The following is a 15265-nucleotide window of genomic DNA, read 5'->3' as shown; positions in this document are numbered from 1 at the left end:
GTCTACTTGCACTGCACTTTCTCTGCAGCTGTGACACTTTATTCTGCGTTCTGTATTATTTTACCTTGTACTACCTCGATGCCCTGTGTAATGAATTGATCTGTATGAATGGTATGCAAGACAAGTTTTTTTACTGTACCTCGGTATAAGTAACAGTAATAAACCATAAATAAACCAGATTCTGAGGTGTAAACACTGATCATTATAGTATGCTGCCAGTTATGGCATGCCACCATAAAAAGAGACCCATTTATTCCTACTCTTTTTTCCCCTTTGTCAACCAATTTTGCAATCCAATACATTACCCCCATTTCCCTGTGTTTTAATTGTACACACTAAACTTTTATGTTGCCCTTTATCAAAGGCTTTCTGAAAATCCAAGTACACCACATTGATTGTTCACCCTTTTTATTTTACCAGATACATTTTCAAAAATCTCCAGTCAGCTTGTCAAACATGATTTCCCTTTCAGAAATCCATATTGACCATGTCTAATCCTGTTGATATTTTCCAAGTCTCCTGTTATCTTATTCTTTATTATGCCCTCTAGTATTTTTCAATGTACTGACATTAGGCTAACCAGTCTGAGGTTTCTGTTTTGTCTCTCCATTTTTAAATAGTAGGGTTACATTTGCCAACCTCTAATCTTTGGGAACTGTTCCAGAATCTCTGGAACAAAAGATAAGAACATAAGAAAATAGGAGCCGGATTAAGCCACCTTGCCCCTCAAGCTTTCCCTGCCATTCAAGATGATCTCAGCCGATATTCCCCAGGTGTCATCTCCTCTTTAGTATCAGTTCCTCATTGCCTTCAATTCCTCAGCCTTTCAAAGAGAATTCCATCTCATATGGGCAACCCTTTATCTTTTAAACACTGGCTGCCCGTTCTAGATTCTCTCACGAGGAAACTTCTTCTCCACGTCCACCTGTCAAGAACCCTTCGGATCTGGTATGTTGCAATCAGGTCAACTTATACTCTTCTAAACTCCAACAGATATATCCAAGCCTTTCCTTAAAGGACACCCCATCCGTTCCAGGTACTTGTCCAGTAAACCTTCTGTGAATCATTTCCAGCGCAATAACATCCTTCCTTCAATAAGGAAACCAATACTAGACACTCGAGACACAAAACACTACATATACAGCATCTGTAGAGAGAAAAAAACCAAACAGATGGAGGAACGCAGTGGGTCAGCAACATCCGTGGAGGGATGGTCAATGTTTCAGGTCAAGACCCTACATCAGGACTGAATGTGTCGACGGAAGTATAAAGAGGCGAGAGGGAGGGTTGAAACAGAGGCTGGTGGGTGATAGGTGATAACACAGGAAAAAGAAACTGGGCAGATGGAGCCAGGGTGGGGGAGGCTGTTCTTCTAGTTTCTGCTTGGCCTCACCGTGTCAGTGGAGAAGGCAGAGGACAGACTGGTCGGTATGAGAACGGGGAGCTGAAATGACTTGCAACTGGAATCTCAAGGTGGCCGTCACGGAGAGAGTGCAGGTGCTCTGCATGACCATCGCCTAATCTGCGCTCTACATTGTGGTCTCCTCTACACTGGGGAGACCAAGCATAGATCAGGTGACCATTCTGCAGAGCAGCAAACATAAACTGGAAGAACAGAACCCCATAGTCCGCTTGGGCGGCCCACAGCCCAATGGCATCAACAGTGAGTTTTCCATTTTCAGGTAACCCACACCTCCTATGTCCCTCTGCCACCCCCACCACTGCACCCAGGTTCTCCCTCCCTTTGTTCACGTTTTCCACCCCCCGCATCCCCGTTACCTGAACATCACCCTCCCCTGCCTGGTTCCATCAGCCCGTCGTCCCTTCCTCACCTGGTTCCACCTATCACCTGTCCCACCTCTCTGTCTCTCACTTCTATATACCGGCTATCTTCCCTCTCCCCTGGTGCAGGGTCTCGACCTGAAACATCAACCATAGCATTGCCTCCGCAGATGCTGCCTGAACTGCCGAGTTTTTAAATGATAGGCATTACTCCTGGTGTGGCCTGACCACTGCCCAATATAACTGGGGTATAACTTCTCCATTTTTGCATTTAATTCCCCCAGCAATTAACAATAAAATTCTGATCGCTTTCCTAATTGCTTGCAATATCTGCACATCCTCCTTCTGTAAATCATGCACTAGGACACCCAGATCCCTCCTTCTTCATCCTATGACCTAGCAGCTCTTCAATCTCTAGGCCAGTTTTTTTTATTTTTCCCTGACAAAATGGCATTGGGGAGCAGTAGCAGCTGATAGGACTAGCCAATTCCATCCAACTGCTGGCTTTCTAAAGCACTTGGATGATCGTTACTACTCAAGTCTCCACCCAAATGAAACGATCTGCATGAATGAAAAGACTCTGCTCCAGTTTGCAGTGTGTCCATGGCCACCGGCTCTGTACTTTGCAGACTGATGCTCATTTTCCGGAGGACAAGCATAACAATTGCTGTTTGAAATCAGAGTGACATTAGAAATCTGCACCTTGAGAGACCAAGGAATCTACCCAGACTAATCGCACTGAGGGAAAAGTTGAACTTCGGTGCAGGGTAGCTCATGCAACATTAGGTTCATTCCTGAGCATAAAATGGACATCCTGGAAATAATGGGGCAAATTGGAGAGCATGCTGCTGTACAGCTGGCACAAGGTCTTAAAATGAGTGTTGCACACTTCCGAACTGCAGTGATGAGGAGCGCTATGGAAGGAGACAGAGAAGAATGCGGGGGTGGTGGAAGAACAGGACGTGGATGATAACTGGGAGGATATACTTCCCAAAATATCAGCCAGGGTGATTGATCTGCTGACACTCATACTGCTGGCTGAGTTTTTCCGCTGCACTCCCACCAAATTTTATCTGCATGTCAGGCACCAAGTGGCCACCAAGGGTCCACAGCAACTCTCTGTTCTTATTACACAGGCATGGCTTTGGTGCTAACTTATTCTGAATAATCACAAAGAAAATCTCATCACAAATTAAATGCAAACAGTTTATTTCGCCACTTGGTATGACTGAAGTTAATGTTGGTTAAATACCGGGCATACTCAGCAGGATGGGCAGCACCTGCTGAGATAGAAACAGTTAATGCTTCAGGTCAATGGCCTTTCATGAGAATCTGTTGATCAGATCAGCTGAAGCGTTAGCCATTTCTCAGTTCAGATTTCCAACATCTTTTCTTTTTCAATCTTTTTATTAATTTTCAAATTAATACAGATTAATACATATAACATAGGTGATTATACATGTAATACAAAGAGATCGGGAGGACAATCATGACATATATAATCATAAAGAATAAAAAAGTATATTCTAGGCCCCACGGTCTCTTAGTAAGCGAATATATTACAAAAAAAATCAAAAAGGGAAAGAAAAAGATTTATTGTATAAAAACCCAAATCGAAAAAAATTGTATGTAATAAAATGAAACAAACTAAAAAAAATCCAAAAGAAAAAAAAAACTGGACTGATATTTCTCGATGAACAAAGAGTATTATTATGTCGTCAACTCCGCTCCTCAGATTTCCAACATCAGCAGTGTTTTGCTTTTGCATTTTTGTTTCTTAGTTGCATTTGGGACATGGGCATAATTGGCCTTGCCAGTATTTATTGTCCATCCCTAACTACCATTGAGGAGGTGATAATGAGACGACCAATGTCCTTCTGCTGAAGGTACTCTCACAGTGGTGTGGGGGATTTGGATGAAGCACTGGCAAATTATTTCTAAGCCAGGATAGCAGGCAATTTGAAGGGGACTATACAGGTGATGGTGTTATCACATTCCAGCAACCTTTTTTCTTCTTGGTGGCACAAGTTTCAGTTTGGTAGGTGCCATCAACAAGTAACTACAGTGCATTTTATACACGGTACACACTGCCATGATGACGCACTAGTGATGCAGGGAATGAATATTTAGGCTGGTGATTGGAGTTCCAAGCCAGTGGGTTGTTTTATCCTGGATGGTAATGAGCCTCTTGAGTGCTGCTTGATCAGAACTCATCCAGAGTATTTCATCAGATTCCTGATACTTTGTAGATTGTGGAAAGTCTTTGGGGTGTCAGGAAATGAGTCACACACCACACAATACACAATATCAACCCTGACCATGCAAAAGTGCGACTGCCTGACCAGATTAGATTGGTATAGACTGAAGCATCTTGCCATGGACATCACAAATTGGTTCTGATGGCAGAATGTTGAAACAACTCAAGAAACCTGGCTATCTAACGTGACAATTATTTATTGATTTGGTTTTAGACAATGAATCGCTCTTTTTTTCTTTGCATTTTCAGTTTTTTTTGGCTGTTTTCTTAAAAGTAGTGTTTTGTGAGGTCATCAAATTCCATACGTCATCATAACTACAACTAGACAGAAAACCTTCGAACTCCCTCGGTGCTGAAAACCTTAGAACAGCTGCAAATGATTCCCAATGCCTGCTAGTAAGATGGGGGAAAAGGTCACATCATAGGTGGATACATAAACAATGGATGGATCCACAAAGACACAACATAACACATTCCTCAGTCTGGGACAGAATGGGTGTACAGTCCAACAGACCAAACTAAGGAAACTCAGTAACAATATTACAATCGTGATTGAAGTAATGATAGAAATCCATAAATTGCATGCCACCAATATCTAACCGGAAAACCACCTAATTGATCTTGAGGGTCCCATCAGCGAGGAAGTTGTGACCTTCAAGCACATGTGGCTCATGAGCTGACGGGGAATGACAGCAACAATAAAAGAACGTTGACAGCAGAGGCTACCACCAAAACATCTGTACTATCCACACATCTGAAGACAGTGAGGAAAACAAACCCATGCCCTTCCGCCAGAATTCACTTTGATCCTGTCTGGATTCTGAGAAAAAAAACTCAAAATGCCATCAAGCTGCACTTGTAGGACATGAGGTCCCAAGACAACTGAACTGGGATGCCCCAGGAATTTTGATCCAAAAGCTTTTTATAGCTGGAGTCAAAATATTCCAATCCTTCTTGTAATAGATCTGGTAACTACTTTTGAGAAGTGGCCATTGGCCAATTATCATTTCCTGGATGCCTTTGTCGGCTGTGATGTCTGATGCCAGAGTTTTAAGGGAGTGGAAAAGCAATGATGGTGACAGACGGCATCCTTCTTGCATGCAGCAGTAATCCCCCTGGATTATGACACATATCCATTTGCTGCTACTACTAAGTGCCTCTGTATGACAGCTATCAATTTGCCAGTGTAAATCTCTGCCAAGAGTTCATTGACTAGATCCACTCAGTTCCACTGAGGGCCTTTTTTTGCATCAAAAGTACAGGCAGTTGATGGATAACTGATTGTGGATTGTAATATGGTGAAGTGAAGCACATGACTTCAGGAACTAGAGGCAGAAAGTTTCTATAATTCTAGCAAATAAATACTTCAACACCAAACATGATTATCTTAATTTCCCTCTAATGTTGTCATGTGGCACTTAACCAATGTTCTCTTCCATTGATTTCATTGGAACCCCTGGGAAATTTGCTTTGTTCAAGATTTATTATTATTATGGATAAAGCAGCACATGGCAACTACGGGCCACCAACTCAGAGACTAACACCACACGCAATTTAGGATGTGGACGTATCTGCCCCTGTTGAGACACAGTACATGTGGCCTGCAACCAGGGCAAGTATAGTGCAGCAGGCAGCTCACCAGTGAGTTAGGTTGCATTCAAGTCCCACTGCAGGCTCTTCACTGGGCTGAGCTACAGCAGGCGGCTGACACGGAGACATTAGGTGCATTGAAGAGCCTGCCAGAAATGCTACATTTTACATCAGGGAGCATGTAAGAGCAGCGTACAGAAAAAGGCTGTTTTACTCCTCAAGCCTGCTCCATTCTTTACTTAGATCCTGGCTTATTCGTGACCCAGTTCTGTATACCCACCTTTACTCTAGAGCTGTTACTTCTGCGGGTTGACATAAGAATACCAAACTTAGACTTAACATTGATCCAACAACAAATACCTCCTGTGGAGGAGTTCCAAACTCCTACCACCTCTGTATGTTGAATTGTTTCCAAATACTTGGCCTTAAATTTTAGTCAATGACACCCAACACTTACCTAAACCTCTCAGCCAGTGGAAATTTGATTCTATCTACCTAATCAACTCTCTCTCCCCACCTCCACACACAAATCAAACACTGATCAAGTCATCTTTTAACTTTCTAAGTAAACCTCTATTTAGTGTAATGCCTCTTGGTAATTCAACTCTTAAATTCAATTCAGATATCAATTTGTTATACCTTTGCTGCTTTTCTCCAAGACTCATGTACTCTTCCTGAGATATGGGTCTGCTTAAAAGACTCCAGATGTGATCATACCAGGTCTCTGTAGAGTCTGGAAGTAACTTCTAGCCCTTGTATTCTCAATAAAAAGACCACCATTGCTGTGTTATTTCTGATTAATTTCAGTATCTTTTCATGATATTTCCTTGACCTATGTGCAAAGACCCCAACATCACTTTGGATCTCCACTGCTTCTAATTTTTCACTATATAGAAAGCAGTCTTCTATTTGGGTCTTAAATGGATGATCTCACTTTTTCCTGCAATTGCCAACCACTCTCTTTGGAATATCTCTTTAATTTCATGTTTCTACCTATTCTGGTTGCAATGTGTCCTTTTTTGTTATCAGCTAACTTGGATAGGTGACTTTCTCTTTCTCTCATTTATAAATTCCAAGAATGCATGCAGTTACAACATAGATCCCTGCAGCTGCTCTGATCACATTCTGCCAACTTGGGCACCTTGTTGTCATCCAGGTCTCTATCTCTTGCCACTCAATCAGGTTCCTAATCAGGCAATAATGTGTCTTTAGTTTTATAAGCTTCAGCTTTTAGTAACTTCATTTCATGAAGGACCTTACCAAATGCCTTCAGATATCCTAATAAATAACATCTCAAGACATTTTTCTGTCCATTACTTTTGGCAATTCTTCAAAAAATTCATCAGACATGCCATAAACTTTACAAAATCATGCAGACTTTCTCTCATCATATGTCTCAAATTGTCAAAATGCTTAATCACTGTCCTTAATTATAGAGCTGTTATACTTTGACAAATGTAGGATTGGCTGGCCTACAAGTCCCATATCTCAGCCAATCATCTATCTGTGTAAAAGAGTGGCATGCACAATTTGCAGTCTCACAAGGAATAGTTCCCAAATGAAGAAAACTTTGGAAAGTCATAATTAAACCATTTAACAATTTGGCTCTGGTCCTAGATATTTGTCAGTCTTCAGGACCAATATTTTCTTCATTACTATGGTTGGCTCATGTTAATTTTGATCTTGGCTCTAATTTAATCACCTATTAGTTTCAAGGGAGCTACGTTTTGCCTGACCTCATACTTTCTTCAAATACAATTGCATAAAGATTTTGTGTTAATTTTAATATTCCTTGCAAATGTATTTCCCATTCCCATTTTGTAGCTTTTACTTTCTCTTTTGTCAGCAGGGTTTGTGCTACTTTTGTGTCTTGTGTGCTTTTTTAAAGTTATTTTGTTCTTTAAGTCCTTGGCCATCTAATGGCCAGTTATTTTTGGTAAGTAGAGCTCCTATTGCTTTGGGGAATAAACTGGTTGTGCACTTTGTTAAATTCTTTGAATTTAACAAAATGCACATCGTTCATTAATGAACGCCATCCATTAACTGATTTGCCTAGTTAACCTTGGATAGTCCCCTGCCTGAAAATTTGTCCTCAGATTGGTAGTGCTAAACCCACAACAGTAGTAGATTCTACAGATTCTGCACCATTTTCATAATCTGTTATACCTTAAGTTTTTATGTCAGATATACCAAATGTGCTGTTAACTTTTGGCAGTGGTGTTACACAGAAAGGAAACTAATTATGGACAGGTAAGAGGCTGCAGATGCTGGAATCTGGAGCAATAAATAATCTGCTAGTGGATCAGGCAGCAACTGTGGGGGAAAGGAATTGTCGATATTTCAGGTCAAAACACTGCATCAGAACTAATTATGGACATTTCCCCCATTGTCTCATGGCAAAGGTTGGGACTTAAAACTCCCTTCTCACTTTTCTGTTTGCCACAGGAAAGTGAAATTGGTAATTAAACAGATAATCCCCATTTGCTTTATAAGCCCTTGTAAATGAACTTTCAAAGGACGAAATATCTATCTTCTGTTGTGTGAAGTTAAATTGATCAGTTTGCAATTTATTTATTTGCTAAGCAGGAATCAGTTCAACTGTGCAACAGCAAATCTTGGCTGGAGGTTTTTTACTTCAGCATGGATTTCACAATAATTGTTTGATTCAAAGTGTGGTGCTGAAGCTACGTGCTCTCCTGGTTACTAACTTGCTGCTAACTTGAAAACCTATCGTCTTATCCAAACTTTTCATTTCCAATCCCAGCTATCCTGTTACAGCTTTGCATCTGTTCAGTTAGCTCTGTTAATGCATTTCTCTTTCAAGCTACTGTATAAATGTTATCAATGTTGCCAAATTGTTGCACTAGTTTTAAAATATGCAAAAAAACTGTGACAATACTTGTGGTGTATTATGTACACATGTGCAATCTAGAAGAATCCTAAATAAATCAAACTTAGCTTTTGGAGCTTTTTGTATTTCCTGCATATTGCCCTGCACACTCTGCAAGTTACTACATTCACAAGGCACAAGTTCTCCACTGGTGGTGAGGATAGGGTTGGAAAAATTGAAACCAACAGAAGTAGTGAAGTCATTGAATGTATACTTGTGGTGATGGGGTAAGTCACAGTAAAGTTAACATGCATCCTGGATGTGATGTGCTTTGAACTGGAGGACAGGAGAATTAAAAGCAAACACATGGAATCATCAAGCCTTGAAACAGATAAAAGACAGAACAGTGGAAGGTGGCAGTTTAGACTCAAACCAACTACATCAGGAGTGTTGGAATTTACATAAAGCATGGGAGCCCTTCAGTTCTGATGTAGAATGCAAAAAGATGTTCTTCCAGTCAAACAATATTATTCAAATAGAGGATGAGGGTGAATTAGTGTCTGCTGAAAATTGAGCTGTACAAGAATGTAAGAACACAAACTTATTAGCAGAGATTGGCTCTGAATTGTCTGCCACTTTAACAGACATCCTGGTGTCACTCATGACAAAAGGTAGTGATGAGGTGACAGAGAGATTGCAGAATCAAATCGAGCCAAGCACCTTTGCAGATTGTAGAAAGTTACTAATTCAAGACCAGGAACCAAAGGCAGCTGAGATCATTAGTGATGAAGTAGCGTTAAAGAATTTGTCGCAACATTGTAATTTTGGCACCTTCCTAAACTGAGCACAAGGTTGTGTGTTTCAGGCAGATTCAATCTAAATTATTGAATATGTGAGATTTAACATTTGAGCATGCATGCAAAATCACCAGCATGATGAAATGGCTTCTGAGAGTGACAAAGAATTTCATTGGGTGCACCATGTCAGTATGAATGCAGTGGATGAACTACAGCAGCAGCAGCAAAATACAAGAGTTCTGGCATTAAGCCTGAATCATGTGAATGAGCCTGCCACAATTCAAGGCTAGCAGGAATTGCTGCTACTCATGTAAAAGAGATAATTCCTCACAAGTATACCAGGTTAGGGTGATAAAATGATTTAACTTTAAAAAAAAACACATATAGCCCTAGTGTGCAGCGCTGAACCCAGGATAGCAAGCTGGATTAACGTCAGAAAGGTAGGCTCCCAGTTTGAGAGAAATGCTAGCAAAGAAGCAGCTTGTATAACATTAAATCTGGGGTATTGCCTGAGGAACAATATTTAAACAGTATAATGTTGGCAGTAATGGGAAATACAACAATTTCAAAATCAAGGTGAAAATTAATAACTAGCGTATAAATACAAACAATGTTGTAGGTGATTACGGTTCAGTGTTGGGCTGAGTTACATACTTGCTTATGTTCAGCAAAGTGCTATGAGCAAAAAGCACCCCGAATCCAAAGGCATCCTCTGGGACGTGTCTCAAAACGCTAGATCAGGAGTGTGGTTTATCGTAATGGTCAAAAAGTTACTAGTTATGGGAGCCAACTTCACAAATACAGCAACTCTAATTAAAAAAAAGATTAGTTCAAAGAATTGGGAGAATTACTACGATAAACTTCTGGAGCTGTCCGGGTGTGTGTAAACCAGCATTAAACAGCACAAGACTCATGTACACGATAAGCCAAGCACCAAGTCAATTTACTGCAAGCCCTGACCAGTAGCATATACACTGAAGATGTATAGAGGAAGGGCTTGAATGACATGGGTGGCACAAAGTCCTTGGATAACACCCACTGATGTGATGCCTAATGCAGATAACATGGTTTGGCTTTATGAAGGTTATAATGCATTTCTAAACTGAGGCATGGACTGGTACGCTGAAGAGGTGAGGATCATGGGCCTTACCAAGTTGGACTTATTCCAGGCATATGTACAATTAAATATGGAAAAAGAAAGCCAACACAGTTTTACAATCCACACTCATAGTGGGCTTTACACGCATAACAAGCTGTATTATGGCATGACAGCAAGGCCCAAAATATTCTACTCCACTGTAGATGAGATGTCTCAACATCCAAGATGATTTTTTAAAAATCACAACTACTACAGAGAAGGAAAATCTCAGAATTCTTGGAGGTATTCAGGAGGCTTACATGAACATGATGTTAAGCTCTTGATGAGCAAATGCTTCATAACGCAGAAAGGATGGATTTATTTGGCTCAAGGGTGGATGCAGTCTATTGTCAAAGCTAAAAACACTGAGAATGATCTTTCTCAAACTGGGTCAAAAGGTTGCCAAGTTTCTGCTGGATCTTGCCACAGCACTGACACCACTATAACCATGAACTAACCATGGAGAAAGAAAGAATGGGAACCTTCATAGTGTTTCCCTCCTTGTGCAACATTGACACAACTTGCACACAAAGGCTCATTTGTGATTCTTTCGTTCATGGAGTTGGTGCAGTTATAACACTACAAATGGCAGCTAGGCCAGTAACTTCTTTATCCCATGCACACCAGTAAAGAACTAGAGGAACTATGCTCGGATTTAGAGGGAATAATAGTTGAGATCAAACCATTCCATCATTTCCCAGAATCACAAACCCTTCTTCACCTTTCTTGGACCCAAATCTGCAATTCCCACAATGATAGCCTCAAGTCTACTGCAGTTGGCTTTTCCTCTTAATTACAACATTGCATGTCAAACACCTGAAGAGCATGCCACAGTGCATGCAGCATCAAGCTTGCTGTATGAGGATGGTGATACCGATGTAGAAAAGGGAATATTCAACTTGCAGTCAATGGAGGATGATTTTCCTGTAACAGGAGGTGTAAGAGTGAGTTGAAACAGAAGGATCCAGTATTACAGCAAGTACATAAGTATATTTTGAGCGGCTGATTCAGACTCATTTTCAGATGACAATATAAAGCCTTCCAATCACAAATATTACAAGCTATCCACAAACCAAGCCTCCATCAACTGGGATCACAAAGTGAAATAAGAAGCAAAATCATGGAAGAGCCTTGGATATTTTTCACATGAGAACAGCAGCATGGACAATGATCTGGAAGAGGTAGCCAGCAAGTGCATTGTTTGCTCAGGCTGCAGATCACTGTAAGACCACTCGTCCACAGACACTGCTGTGGGAAAGTTGTGGACAACTTCTTACTGCCATTCAAAATGGACTGAGGTAAAGCAAATGGAGTCATGCACCACCACTGAACACACTGCAGAAGTATTCAGATCCATTTTTGTGACACGTGGTCTTTCTGAGGAAATTTTACCAAGATAATTGTCTGCCATTTTGATCATGTCAATTTGAACTGCTTATGAATTGAAAAATTGGATTCAACAACATTTCACATCTTACTATTCAAACCCAAGCTGAACGGATGAGAGACTAGTCAGCGTTGGTGGTCCCACAGAATCAGGAGGGGTGATGGATCTTCAGACAAATAAGGAGCCTGATTGTTGATGATCAGTAAACGTAGTGAATGAAACACTAAAAAATCAACTCGTGCAAAGTAGATCAGAAGCATTGTCTGTGTCACATGGGATCCACAGTGAGTTGGTAAGATGGATACAAAATTGGCTTGGTCACGGAAGACAGAGGGTGGTGATGGAAGGGTGTTTCTCTGGCTGATGGCCTGTGACCAGTGGTGTTCTGCAGGGATCAGTGCTGAGACCTCTGTTGCTTGTGATATACACCATTCATCTGGGTGAAAATGTAGGTGGTCTGATTAGTAAGTCTGCAGATGACACAAAAATTGTCACAGTCGTGGATAGTGAGGAATATTGTCAAATGATACCGCAGGATATAGACCAGCTGGAAATGTGGGCAGAGAAATGGCAGATAGAGTTTAGTCTAGACAAGTACAAAGTGTGGCATTTTGGGAAGGCAAATGGCAGAACTCTTAGGGAGATTTAATGTACAGAGGGATCTTGGGCTGCTCGTCCATAGCTCCCTGAAAGTGGCAACACAAGTGGACAGGGTGGTAAAGAAGGCGTACGGCATGCATGCTTTTATTGGTCAGGGTGTTGAGTATAAAAGTCGGGAAGGCATGTTGCAGTAAAACTTTAGTTAGGCCACAGTTGGAGTACTCTATGCAGTTCTGGTCACAACATGATAGGAAGGACATGGAGGCTTTGGAGGGGTTGCTGAAGAGGTTCACTAGCATGTTGCCTGGATTGGAGAATATTAACTATAAGAAGAGTTGGACAAACTTGAATTGCTGTCAATGGAGCAGCAGAGGCTGAGAGGCAAACTGACAGAAGTATATAAAATTATGAGAGGTGTAGATAGGGTGGATAGTCAGAGCTTTTTTCCCCAGGGTAGAAAGGTCAAGTACTAGAGAGCACATATTTAAGGTGAGAGGAGGGAAGTTTAAAGGAGATGTGTGAGGCAAGTTTATTTAGAGTGTTGGGTGCCAGGAATGTGCTGCCAGGGGATGTGGTGGCAGTTACGATAGAGACATTTAAGAGGCATCTAGACAGACAGATGAATAGGCTGAGAATGGAGGGATATAGACCCTGTGCAGGCAGATGGGATTAGTTTAAATTAGCATCATGGTTGGCACAGACATGGTGGGCCGAAGGGCCTGTTCCTGCACTATGCTGTTTGGTGTTCTATGACTCAAATGTTTTCTGCTGACAATAAACCAATGTTGCATACCACTGCACTGTACACTCCTGCAAAAGTGCTCACGCACAGATGAGTTATGGCACATCCAAAACTGGTCCAGTCAAAGGTGGAAGAATGGCAGTTAAAGTAAAGCAAATATTATGTCACATGCTGTAAAGCAACAAGGTTCAGATTACATGATAAGGTTCATGTGCTGAGACCTCCAGGCAGGTCAGAGATGGGAAATGAGAACAGGAGAGACTGTGGAGGTATACACTTCCAAACGTTACCTCATAAGCATTGGTGAAAGATTTACAAAGGTTCACTTGAACTACTTGATCTCACTGCAAGAAACCCAAGAGCATAGTGAGGAAAATTGTGAGTTTGAACACTTAATAATGCATGCTCTACAGTTATTGAAGAGTCCACATATAACATGACTGAACAGAATCAAGTAGTGACATCAAGTGCCTTCAGAGATGTATTCTACATCAACAACATCTGTCGACCACCTGAGTTCAACACAAGCAACACTGATACAGTTACGAAGATTAAAGAGCAGCCACATACATATCGTGGCTATGGAGCAGTTCAGTGACTCACCTCCCACATCCCAAAACCTTTCCACAAGGCAGAATTCAGGAGTGTGATGGAATAATCTCACTTGCCTGGTTGAGTCTTGCTCCAACAATTCTCAAGAAGGTCCATGCCAGACACTGCAAAGCTGCCTGCTTGATTCTCTCCTCATCCACTACCCTAAAAATTCATTCCCTCCACCACCAATACACAGTGGCTGCAATGTGTACTGTCTGCAAAATGCACTGCAGTTACTCATCTGAGAGACTCTAACAGCACCTCCCAAACCTAATACCTCCACCACCGAGGGCATGGGATCACCATCACCTGCAGATTCCCCAGAATTTCAAGTCATATTTCCTGAGTTGGAAATATTTAGTGTCACAATTGTTTGGTCTAAGCCTTGGAATGTCCTCCACAACAGCACAGTGGGAGTACCTTAACTAGAAGGACAGTAGTGGTTCAAGAAGGTAGCTCACCACTGCCTTCTCAAGGGCAATTAGGGGTGGGAAGTAAATATTGTCTTGACAGAAACACTGGGTGTGGAAAAATGAATAAATAGTGAAAAAAATCCTGGGTCCTGGATTCAGACGTGGGGATCAAACACAAATGCAAGATATTGAATGGCGCAAGTAGGGTTTGTTTGATATCTCAGGGTGTAAGTGAACCACCTTAGTATCACTTTGAAAAATAAAGTCACAAGCTAAATATTACATCTATTATTTGTCAGCTGATGGAGCATCAGTTAGAATTTAAAAGTGGGTAAATTACTCATATAGTGACTGAGATGAATTGTTTCAATTAAATTACATCAGGCACTCCTTGCTTATTGGCATACAGAATATGCAAAAGTTTTAGAACAAGAGCTGTCCTTGTAGATTCACTCGCAAAAACAGCATTCACTATCACAATAGTCAAAAGCACAAGGTGACAGCTGCTCTCCTGTGTCTTGAACCTCCAGCTGAATACCAACCTTGGCAAGCCTTGTCCAGCTGTCATTGTTGTGGTTAATGTGTGTTTTCCTTTCTGAACAGTACTTCTGTGGATAATAGGAAGTTGTAAACTTAGTTTAACCCTGTTCGTGTCAAGATGAACTAAGGTCAACGTGAGGTGTGCCAATGATACTAAATCAGTGTCTTTTAAAAAAAAACTACTTTCTGACCACTCGACGGCAAAGAGCTATTTCCAAAGGCCTATGTGATTCCAGTTTCAACAACAACTTCTGGTTTTAAGTTAACAGAAAAATCACAACTGTGGAAGGTTTCCACTTTTAGGATGAAACATTAAACTTGTATTTGATATGGGTTTATGATTTTTCTATGAATAGCCAACAGTGGAAATTTGACAATCCTCACTGAGCCACTGTTATCTTTTTAATTCATCTTAAGCACACTCAAAATGCAGTATTTTTTAAAATATTAGCTAAATGCATTATCCAGATCCTGACAAATTCTATTTAATCTTTCATCCATTCCTTTTGATTGTCCTGGATTGAACTAATGCAGGGGATGAAACGGAGTTTGGCAACACCTATTTTCTGAGAACTGTAATTGTTTCTGGTGCATC

This window comes from Pristis pectinata, chromosome 1 (assembly GCF_009764475.1).
Source record: "Pristis pectinata isolate sPriPec2 chromosome 1, sPriPec2.1.pri, whole genome shotgun sequence".
Lineage (NCBI taxonomy): Eukaryota > Metazoa > Chordata > Chondrichthyes > Rhinopristiformes > Pristidae > Pristis > Pristis pectinata.
Note: the sequence above shows the minus strand (reverse complement) of the source record.